Below are 10,329 nucleotides of genomic sequence, written 5' to 3'. Positions count from 1 at the left end.
TAAAAGATTTTAATGCAAGCAAATGTCCCAAATACCTTTAGTACTTTTGCAAAGAAGGAGGAATGAAATGAAAAGAGGTTTGAAATACTTCTGTAGACAGTTTTCATTCCTTCCTCAGAACAGTGATCGCACCCAAACAATCTGACCACAAAAAGAAATTGCCTCAAACACATCTTTGGAGGAACTTGAAAAAAACTTTCCCTTCACCTGTTGCCATCAGCTGGAAAAACTGCTAGGCCCCACAGCAAACCATCTCTGATTTGGGGGATTAATTTTAAAACATTGTTCTGGGTCATGGCTTCTGAGGTCAGTGGGATTGTTTTTTTCTTCTTCCAAATGCCTTCCCTTTTTGTCTAAATTCCAAGTTTAGTGGGACTTCTAAATCCAGGAACCCTTTCTAGTGTTCCTTAACAAAGCCCTGTGGGAGATCTGTTGCTAGATGTCTAAAAACTTGTCAGCCCCACTTGGATTTGTTTTTGACCAACATATGAAGCAAATTATTCACCCCCTCCCCACTTTCCACATCTATCCTAATAATAGTATCAGGAAAAAAATAGAGGTTTTGACCACTTTGCAGCTATGTCTTCCCAGGCTTTGGTGCCAAACAGTGCTGGTGTTTTGGACTGAATGTTTGTGTCCACCTCCCCAAAATTCATATTTTAAAGTCCTAGCACCTAAGACAGCTATATATGGAGATGGGGCCTCTGAGAAAATATTAGATTCTGCAACCAAACTGACCACTTTAGCACTTTAATCTTGGACTTCCAGACTTTGGGATTGTAAGAAAATGAACTTCTGCTATTTAAGCTGTCTAGTCTCTAGTATTTTGTTAATAGCGGCCCAGGCAAGCTAATACACCTACCTGGCTTTGAATCCAGCTCTCCTACTTATTTTCCTAATTTTTGAAAGGGTGATGGAGGGAGGAAGGTTGATAAGGACTAGGATGTGGCTCAGTGGTAGAGCACTTGCCTAGCACTTGTGAGGCCCTCAACACCACCACAAGTTAAATTAAAAAGTAGGACATTGGGGCTGTGGTTGTGACTCAGCGATTGAGGGATTGCCTGGCATGTTCAAGGCCCTGGGTTGGATCCTCGGCACCACATAAGAAAATAAATAAATATTTTAAAAATTAAAATGGGTGATTTTCTTAGTCTGCATCACTGTGACAAAATACCTGAGATAATTTATAAGGGGAAAGATTTATTCTAGCCCACATTTTCGGAGGTCTAGTCCATGATCAATTGGCCATATTGCTTGGGGCCTGTGGTGAGGCAGCACATCATAGTAGGAAGCACCTACAGGAAAAGATTGCTCACCTCATGGGGACCAGAAAGTAGAAGAAAGAAGGGGTCAGGTGTCAGAACCTAACATAGAAGCAGTTACCAGAGCTGAATCAATGTCTTGGAAGGATCCCCTTCCAAGGAACAACTTCCTGCTGACTTTTCTTATAAGTAGACCCCACATCTTAAAGCTTCCACCACCTCCCAAAAGCACTACAGCTTAGGGACCAAGCCTTTAACCCATGGTCCTTTAAGGGATATTTCAGATCCAAATTCTAGCAGTGATAATATTAGTACCTATCACACAGGTTATTGTGAAGATTAAATAAAGTTAATTATCTATGGGAACTACTAGCTTAGTACATGACACATAGCACTCAAATGTGCTTTGTAAATTATAATTACTACTAATTTGTGTGTGTATGCATGCGCACATGAACACTCACATGTGTGCTGGGGATCAAACCAAAGACCTTGCACATTCTAGGCAACTGACCCACTAGTGAGCTACACCCCCAGTCCTACCTTACTATTTTTATTTTTATTTTTTTAATATTTATTTTTTTAGTTGTAGTTGGACACAATACCTTTATTCCATTCATTTATTTTTATGTGGTGCTGAGGATCGAACCCAGGACCCTATGTATGCTAGGCGAGCACTCTACCACTGAGCCACAATCCCAGCCCCACTATTTTTATTTTGATGACAAAAATCAAGCCTTTCATTTTGATGACAAAAATCAAGCCTTTCATAACAGAGAAAATATTATCCTTTTAATGAAATTCCAAGTCTGTACTTTCACAGCGCTGGGAGAGATAATTCAGATTTGACTGTTGTCAGATGCTTCCTCTCTGTTTGAGGAGATGACCAATAACCAGAACAATAATAAAACTACCTACCTGCTGCATGATTACTGTATACCGCTGTGCTCACTATTTTGCATTGTGATTCCTTTAAATTAAAGCCAGTTCAACTCATTTTCCAGATAAACAGGCTGCTCCAAGGTAACAGAGTCAAGATTTAAAAGGAGGTCTGTCTGCAAAGCCTGTGATCTTAGGAAGAATGAAACAACGAAGATTAAGTACCATCTGAGGAGTTAAGGAGTTCCTGCCAAGAGGTGCCATTCATCAGGGTGTGCACCACACCATAGGCAGGTTTTGACCTAAGGTCCTATCTCCAAAGCCTGTGCAGGCAGCTTCCCTAGGCCTCAGGAGGGGTCACTCCCTCTGTGGTAACCGTGGAAGAAGAGGAATAGAATCCAGACAAGCAAAGAGAAGCTGTCATGGGCCCCCAAGACCACCCAGAGGTTTAATGGTTTCCTGGAAGAATTCATAGGACCCAGTATATGTAGTCCTACTCACGTCTGTTTTGTTGTTGTTGTTGTTTTTTCCCTCCTGGCAAAGAGAAACATTATGCTTTCTGAGCCACCAAAGCAGTCATGCCACCTAGTGCGTTGAATGGCAAATAACAAATGGCTGCAGCCAACTTGGACCTAAGTTTCCTGAGCAAAAAATTCCTTTGTTCTGCCACTTTGGAGAACATGTTGGTTATATCAGATGTCATCGTGAAAAAATAAAGACATCATCTTTTCCTTTCTAGGAATCACTTCTGGAAAGCCAGGGAGACTCAGAAATTAATGGTGAACCTCAAGAGGGATAAAGGGGCCAGGCAGGAAACACACTATGACAGTGCTGGAGGTGGACCTGAAAGGAGAGGGCACAGTCTTTGAGGAATTGGAGAGAATGTGCCATCTCCAAACTAGGAACAACAGGGAAAGAAAGACATTGATTCAGCTCTGGTAACTGCTTCTATGTCAAGGTTCTGACACCATGTCAATGATCTCTTGATCGTTTTTTAAAAAGCTGGAATTAGGATCTTTTGGAGGAGGAGTGGCTACCAGAGATTGAACTCAGGGGTACTTGACCACTGAGCTACATCCCCAGCCCTATTTTGTATTTTACTTAGGGACAGGGTCTCACTGAGTTTTTAGTGCCTCGCTTTTGCTGAGGCTGGCTTTGAAATCATGATCCTCCTGCCTCAGCCTCCCAAGCTGAGGCATTCACCACCAAGCCCAGCTAGAATTGGGATTTTTTAACAGGAAATTTCCCTGGGGCTCCCAGATCACATGAAAACACTAAGCAAGAAACAGGTAAGTCAGCTATGGAAGGGGAAGAAGCAAGATAGCAGACCCAAAAAGGTCTACAAAGAAACTACTAGAGCTAATAAATGAATTCAGCAAAGTGGCAGGATATAAAATCAACACGCATAAATCAAAGGCATTCCTGTATATCAGCGATAAATCTGAAATGGAAATGAGGACAACCACTCCATTCACAATATCCTCAAAAAAATAAAATACTTGGGAATCAACCTAACAAAAGAGGTGAAAGATTTATACAATGAAAACTACAGAACCCTAAAGAGAGAAATAGAAGATGATCTTAGAAGATGGGAAAATATACCCTGTTCATGGATAGGCAGAAATAACATCATCAAAATGGCGACATTACCAAAAGTTCTCTATAGCTTTAATGCAATGCCAATCAAAATCCCAATGGCATTTCTTGTAGAAATAGATAAAGCAATCATGAAATTCATATGGAAAAATAAAAGACCCAGAATAGCAAAAGCAATTCTAACCAGGAAGTGGGAATCAGGCAGTATAGCGATACCAGACTTCAAACTATACTACAGAACAATAGTAACAAAAACAGCATGGTACTGGTACCAAAACAGGCAGGTGGACCAATGGTACAGAATAGAGGACACAGAGACCAATCCACAAAATTACAACTATCTTATATTTGATAAAGGGGCTAAAAGCATGCAATGGAGGAAGGATAGCATCTTCAACAAATGGTGCTGGGAAAACTGGAAATCCATATGCAACAAAATGAAACTGAATCCCTTTCTCTCGCCATGCACAAAAGTTAACTCAAAATGGATCAAGGAGCTTGATATCAAATCAGACACACTGCGTCTGATAGAAGAAAAAGTTGGCTCCAATCTACATATTGTGGGGTCGGGCTCCAAATTCCTTAATAGGACACCCATAGCACAAGAGTTAATAACTAGAATCAACAAATGGGACTTACTCAAACTAAAAAGTTTTTTCTCAGCAAGAGAAACAATAAGAGAGGTAAATAGGGAGCCTACATCCTGGGAACAAATTTTTACTCCTCACACTTCAGATAGAGCCCTAATATCAAGAGTATACAAAGAACTCAAAGAATTAAACAATAAGATAACAAATAACCCAATCAACAAATGGGCCAAGGACCTGAACAGACACTTCTCAGAGGAAGACATACAATCAATCAACAAGTACATGAAAAAATGCTCACCATCTCTAGCAGAGAAATGCAAATCAAAACCACCCTAAGATACCATCTCACTGCAGTAAGATTGGCAGCCATTATGAAGTCAAACAACAACAAGTGCTGGCGAGGATGTGGGGAAAAGGGTACTCTTGTACATTGTTGGTGGGACTGCAAATTGGTGCGGCCAATTTGGAAAGCAGTATGGAGATTCCTGGGAAAGCTGGGAATGGAACCACCATTTCCCCTTCTCGGACTATTCCCTAAAGACCTTAAAAGAGCGTACTATAGGGATACTGCTACATCGATGTTCATAGCAGCACAATTCACAATAGCTAGACTGTGGAACCAACCTAGATGCCCTTCAATAGATGAATGGATAAAAAAAAAATGTGGCATTTATATACAATGGAGTATTACTCAGCACTGAAAAATGACAAAATCATGGCATTTGCAGGGAAATGGATGGCATTAGAGCACATTATGCTAAGTGAAGCCAGCCAATCCCTAAAAAACAAATGCCAAATGTCTTCTTTGATATAAGGAGGGCAACTAAGAACAGAGCAGGGAGGAAGAGCATGAGAAGAAGATCACCATTAAATAGGGACGAGAGGCGGGAGGGAAAGGGAGAGAGAAGGGAAATTGCATGGTAATGGAAGGAGACCCTCATTGTTATACAAAATTACATATAAGAGGAAGTGAGGGGAAAGGGGAAAATAAAAACAAGAGAAATGAATTACAGTAGATGGGGTAGAGAGAGAAGAGGGGAGGGGAGGGGAGGGGAGGGGGGATAGTAGAGGATAGGAAAGGCAGCAGAATACAACATACACTAGTATGGTAGTATGTAAAAAAGTGAATGTGTAACCGATGTGATTCTGCAATCTGTATACAGGGTAAAATGGGAGTTCATAATCCGCTTGAATCAAATGTATGAAATATGATATGTCAAGAGCTTTGTAATGTTTTGAACAACTAATAATAAAAAAAAGAACCTATAGAGTAAAATTGTATTGAGTAATTGACTGAATAAAGCATTGAAAGGGGCAAAAAAAAAAAAAAAAAAAGAAGCAAGATAGACTTTGCATTGGAGCTGATATGTGACCAATGAACTAAACAAGAGACAGAGCTCATCAGTAGCAAGGGAGCAATTACAAATCATATTTGTTATGTTATAAACTCCATGGAGTCAGACAGATCTGGTACACATAATGGGCTTAATGTCTGATAGGTACAGCACAAGGTCTGAGAGAGTTCTGAACCCAGAGCCTCCACACCCCTTCTCCCCATGAATTTAGGGCATGTCCAACCACAACTAATATATATGTGTGTGTGTGTGTGTGTGTGTGTGTTTATTAGCATTTCCCTCCAGGAACCAGTGACAAAAGTCAGCTGAATTCTTTATTATACAAAATTGCATTCCTTTTTAAATTTTACCATCAGACTGTTTTTTTCTGAAAAAAGGTAAGCTGGAATTTTAATAAGTTTTGCATTGAATCTGAAGATCAATGCGGAGAGTATTCAGTATAAAAACAATATTTTAAAAAATAAATAAAAATAAGCAATATTAAGTCTTCTTATCCATGAACATGGGTTATTTTCCTTTTTTTTTTTTTTTTAGAGAGAGGGAGAGAGAATTTTTAATATTTATTTTTTAGTTTTTGGCGGACACAACATCTTTGTTTGTATGTGGTGCTGAGGATCAAACCCGGGCCACACGCATGCCAGGCGAGCGCGCTACCACTTGAGCCACATCCCCAGCCCCTAATTTTCATTATTTCAGTCATCTTAATTTCTTTGAACAGTTTTATACTTTAAGTGCAAACACCATTTCCTCCCCTCCTCCCCCAGTGTTGGGTATTGCCTAGCATCTTGTTAAAGTTATTCCTAAATATTTTATTCCATTTTTAAAATTATTTTTTAAATTTCATTTTCAGATTATTTCTACTTTACAAAACTATAATTGATTTTTTTTAATTTTGAGCTTGTATCCTACAAGTTTACTGAACTCAATTATTCTGATTTTCTTTCCTTTGTACTTTCTAGAGTTACAATCATGTCATATGCAAATAGTTATAGTTTTACTTCTTTTCCAATCTGGATGCTTTTTGATTTTTATCTTACCTAATAGTCTTATCTGAAACCTGTAATATAATGTTAAATAGAAATGGCAAAAATATACATCTTTTTCCTGTTCTCAAACTTAGGGACAAACATTGTTTTTTTCAATTTAGTATAATGTTAGCTGTACATATTTTTTTTAATAGATGTCCTTTATTAAGTTAAGGAACATCCATTCTCTTCCTAGTTTGTTGAATGCTTTGGTCAATATTTTTGTGTCTATTGAAGTGATCATATGAGTTTTTCTTCTGTAGTCTGTTGATGTGGTGGACTAAATTTCTGGATTTTTTATTATTCAGCCAGTGTTGCATTCCTGGAATAAATCCCACTTGCTCATGATATATCTTTTTAATATGTTGCAGATTTGGTTTGCTAGTATTTTGTTGAGGATTAAAATTTTTTAGTTTTATATTTGTTGAGGATTTTAGTAGCTATAGTCTTTTTTAAAGGCAACTATGTTTATTAAGACTTGTTGCAGTAAGAATATTTTACAGAGTCAGTGTTTCAAAAGGGGCTTGATAGCTATATTCGGAAATATGTTGGTCTGTAGTTTTCTTGTGACAACTTTTTCTGGTTTCAGTAGCAGAATAATACTGGTCTTATAGAATAAGTTGGAAGATTTCTATACTGTTTTCTGGAAGACCTGGTGAAAGATTGTTCTTGATTTCTCTTAATTATCTGGTCGATTTCACTATCTTACAAGGACATGGTCTTTCCATGTAGGGTTAAACTTATTTCAGTTTGTCTAAAGCTACCTTCAGACTTTTTTTTTTTTTTTTTTTATTCTAGAGATTGAGCTCAGGGACACTTTACCACTGAGCAATGTCCTCACATCCTTAGCACTTTTTATTTTATATTCTGAGACAGGATCTTGTTAAGTTGCTGAGGCTGGCCTCAAACTTGTGATCCTCCTGCCTCAGCCCCCAAGTTGCTGGGATAACAGACATGACCACTGTGCCTGACTAAATTAACTAATTTGTTGGCATACATTTATTCACCACTTTTGGTTTTGTTGATTTTTTTGTTTGTTTGTTTATATTTCTTATTTCATTTATTTCTGCTCTAATCTGTATTGTTTCCTTCCATTTGATTTGGGTTCCATTTCGTCTATTTTAGTTTCTTAAGGTGGAGGTTTATGTTAATGACTTGAAACCTTCCTTTTCTTTTCTAAAAGAAGCATTGGTTTTGTGGAATCCTATAAGTTTGGTTTTGCTGTATTTTCATTTTCACTCACTTCAAAGCATTTCCTAGTTTCCCTTGTGATTTCTTCTTTGGCTTGGGGTCAGCCAGGTGTTAATGAAAGCAGATCTCCCATAGAATTCTGCCTCCTGTGAGGACATGTAAAAGGAAACACAGAACAGCCACACAACTTACTCCAAAGCTCCAAGTCCCACCTCTGATTCTATTTCTCCAAAAACTCCTTGCACAGAAGGTTCATCAGAAGCAAATGAAAAAATATTCAAGTGGCAGGATTTGACCAAGAATTCTCCCACCAGTGTGAGGCATGGGACTATTTAAGAATTAAGCCTGGGCTGGGGTTGTGGCTCAGTGGTGAAGTGCTTGCCTAGCACGTGTGAGACCCTGGGTTCGATCCTCAGCATCACATAAAAATAAATAACTAAAATAAAGATATTGTGTCCAACAACAATTAAAAAATTTAAAAAAAAATTAAGCGTAGGCAGGGCACTGTGATACACGCCTGTAATCCCAGTGACTTTGGAGGCTGAGGCAGGAGAATGGCAAGTTCAAGGCCAGCAACATAACAAGGCCCTAAGCAACTTAGTGAGATCTTGTCTCAAAAAATAGAAAGGGTTAGGGATGTAGCTCAGGAGTTAAGCATCCCCAGTACCAAAAAAAAAAAAAAAAAATTAAACCTAGGATGCCATCTTGAGTGTGGAAAGGTAAAAAGCTCACCAGATTTTACACTATTTTAATGCCAGTAAAGTAATTCTAATTGATGCGCATTTTTTAAAAATTGTTTTAGTTGTTGATAGGCCTTTATTTATTTATATGTGGTGCTGAGAATTGAACCCAGTGCCTCATACATGCCAGGCAAGTGCTCTACTGCTGAGCCATAGCCCTAGCCCCCACATTTTTTTTTTTTAATGGTGCTGGGAATTAAACCCAGGGCCTCACACATTCTACCCCAATGCTCTATCACTGAGCTATACCCTCAGCTCAATCTACATGTTTTAAACCTGTTTTTATTAATGGAAACCCCATTATAACACTGATAATGTTAATAAGCAAAACCTCTAGAGTTTAGAATAGTGAAAGACAGCTGAGCACTTGCAGAAGCTGCCTTTGGAGAGTGCCTTTGATTTGATCTCCTTATCCCACAGGAATGCGCTGTGGTTAGGGAGGAACGTACCTTGAACTCAGTGGAGCAGTGCCAACTCCTGCGTTCTGTCATCCTGTCCTTGCAGAAACAATATAAAGGAAACTGTAGGCCAAGTTCAAGTGACTTTTTTTCTCTCTCTCTCTCTCTCCCTTCCCTCCCTCTCTTTTCACTTCCCTACCTCCTTCCCTCCCTCTTTCCCTCCTTCCTTCTCCCTCCCTTCCTCTCCCCCACCTACCACACCTCTCATTCCTCTCCTTTTCTCCCTCTCCCCACCTCTCCTACTCCCTCCCTCTATCCTTCCCTCCCTCCCTCTCCCCACCTTCCCTCTCCCACTTCCTCTTCCCCCCCCCTCTCCCTCCTATCCCTTCTCATCCCTCTCCATCCCCCTTTTCCATCCCTCTCCCTCCCCCTCTCCTACCCTCCTCTCCACCACCCTCTTTCTGTTCTTGGCCTCCCTCCCCGTATTCAAGTGCCTTGCAAGAGAAACTGTGTCTGGGTAAAACCTTATTAATAAATCCATTTGGAAAAATAAATAAATTTGATTAAAAAAAAAAAAAACACATGAGAGCAGTGAGTGTAATGAATTTAAGGGTAAAAGAAATTGAAGTTAAAGCGTAAAAGTTAAAGGGTAAAAGACTGGGTGTTGTAAAGTTTCTAAGCTGCAAGGTCTGAGTTAAAATGTAAAGGATTAGGTATTGTTAGGTTTCTATGCTACCTGCAAAACCTGAAATTTCTGTAGCTGTTGAGACAATGCTTGGAACTGCCCAGTAAATATTTCCCCTATTTGGTTGTTTAATAAGGGCTCTGTGTGGTCGCACGTAGGCATTGCAGGGCCTGGACCAATCAGTTTAAATGTAACCCCCTCCTTAGGAATGACCTATCACTCCAGCCTGACCTGTTCCCGCCAATGAATGAACCAATCATGTTTAGGAGTTGTTATTCAATTTTCCCGCACCTCATGATGATTTGTTCTGATGTATACAAAGCCCTCCACCCTCCCCAAAAAGTGTACTTAAGCAGTGCTCAGCCCCTGCTCGGGGCTCTGGGCTGCTTTCCCTTCTTGAGTGGGCACGGAGCCCCAGCATGCTGGTTCAATAAGTCCCCCTTCTGCCAATTGCATGAGTGGTCACTTGGAGGTCTCTTTCTCCGATGTTTCACGGGACCCTTACAATAAATAGCCAAGAATGTGTTCAGGAGACCCTTCATTCTTCTTGGGACAATGTGGAGACAAGGGGGATGCTTCATTGCTTGGCCCATTGTCCCTTTTTCTGC

The sequence above is a fragment of the Marmota flaviventris genome, chromosome 1 (assembly GCF_047511675.1).
Source record: "Marmota flaviventris isolate mMarFla1 chromosome 1, mMarFla1.hap1, whole genome shotgun sequence".
In the NCBI taxonomy this organism is placed as follows: Eukaryota; Metazoa; Chordata; class Mammalia; order Rodentia; family Sciuridae; genus Marmota; species Marmota flaviventris.
This window is presented reverse-complemented; position numbering follows the sequence as displayed.